Source organism: Myotis davidii, unplaced genomic scaffold, assembly GCF_000327345.1.
Source record: "Myotis davidii unplaced genomic scaffold, ASM32734v1 scaffold358, whole genome shotgun sequence".
In the NCBI taxonomy this organism is placed as follows: Eukaryota; Metazoa; Chordata; class Mammalia; order Chiroptera; family Vespertilionidae; genus Myotis; species Myotis davidii.
In genome coordinates, this window is record NW_006290768.1 from 184,883 (window position 1) to 186,349 (window position 1,467).

A 1,467-nucleotide genomic window follows, 5' to 3' on the forward strand; every position below is an offset into this window, starting at 1 on the left:
GTGCCTTAACTCTCCCTGCCTTCCTAGATCCGACCAGTGTTTTGGTTTCATTCACATATGCTTATGAATCTTTGTTCTCAGTGATGAATTTTGTTAAGTCTCATAAGAGGAGTAGCCTGATGGATGAAAGTAGTAGCTCGTGCATATCTCTGAAGGTCACGAAATATAAACCTGATATAAAATCTCTGTCATCAGTGATGCAGCAGCAAAAGTCCCACTGATAATATCAAACAGGGTCATAAAGTTTTCTGTCGGACTAGCAGTGTACATGTATACATTAAAAAGTAAATGTATTTTTCATCATCATATACTGTGTTTTTGTCGCTCGAATGAATTTTATTATTTCTTCACGGTTCTTCGCATACATACACCATAAGAGATGTCAAATAGGCCGAAACCGGTTTGGCTCAGTGGATAGAGCGTCGGCCTGCGGACTGAGGGGTCCCAGGTTCGATTCCGGTCAAGGGCATGTACCTGGGTTGCGGGCACATCCCCAGCGGGGGGGGTGCAGGGGGCAGCTGATCAATGTTTCTCTCTCATCGATGTTTCTGACTCTCTCCCTTCCTCTCTGTAAAAAATCAATAAAGATATATATTTTTTAAAAAAGATGTCAAATATGCGTAAGAGATATCAAGTAGGCATAACATGTTCTCAAAAAATTAGGGTTGGCACGCAGAAGAATTTTGAGTGAGATTTTGCTGGTTTTAGCATGCACTCACAAAAAGGTTGCCCACCCCTGCTCCAGTGCAGCAGTTCTCAACCTGTGGTTTGTGACCCTTTTGGGGGTTGAAACACCCTTTCACAGGGGTCGCCTAAGACCATCGGAAAACACGTATTTTCGATGATCTTAGAAACTGAGACACTGTTCCTCTATCCGTCTCCAGGCGGGTCCACCCACATGCAGATATGCCGACATTCAGATATGCCCACATACAAGTACCTGGAGTGATGACATCATCGTGCCAACCCCATCACATACACCCCGTACAAATACAGCTGTATGTGACAGGGTTGGCGCCATAATGTACTTACATGGACCGGTCACACGGTGTAGAGAGCAGCTGCTGTGTTGAAAGCAGCAGTATTGGAGGTAAAACAACACTTCAGGAATTGTAATTACTGGTTAATGTAAAATCATGTACTGTAAAATCAAGTACTGCAAAAAAAATATCTATCTTGGGAACAATCTGGATGCTGATTGGTCTTTTTACATTCAGCTGTGGTTGCTATGAATACTGCCCCCTTGTGATAGTAACAGGTATGTAAAAAAAAAACACAATGGTAAATCATAGGAAACTTTAATGAACTGTATTGACTGAACTAGGCCATATATCAATTTTTGTATTATTAAAGCTATTGTTATATATTATTTTCATTAGCAAACCATCCTATGACAATGGATCATGTAGAGAAGAACGTTAAGAAAAGAAAATATAGTGAGGATTTTTTACAGTATGGTTTTACCAC

At 40.9% G+C, this 1,467-nt stretch overlaps 1 protein-coding gene across 11 annotated transcripts in view; it reads left to right on the top strand.

Annotated features, from left to right (window-relative positions):
* LOC102766438 (Friend virus susceptibility protein 1-like) overlaps positions 1 to 1,467 on the top strand; it is a 21,091-nt gene that overhangs the window by 15,923 nt on the left and 3,701 nt on the right. The window contains exons 4-5 of one of the 11 annotated variants that reach the window (XR_001513877.1): positions 1,218 to 1,258; positions 1,380 to 1,439. The exons of 6 other annotated variants lie outside the window; for them this stretch is intronic. The gene's annotated coding sequence lies outside the window, so the exon portion shown is untranslated. 4 more of the 11 variants (XR_001513875.1, XR_001513872.1, XR_001513876.1 and 1 more) reach the window with 4 other exon arrangements.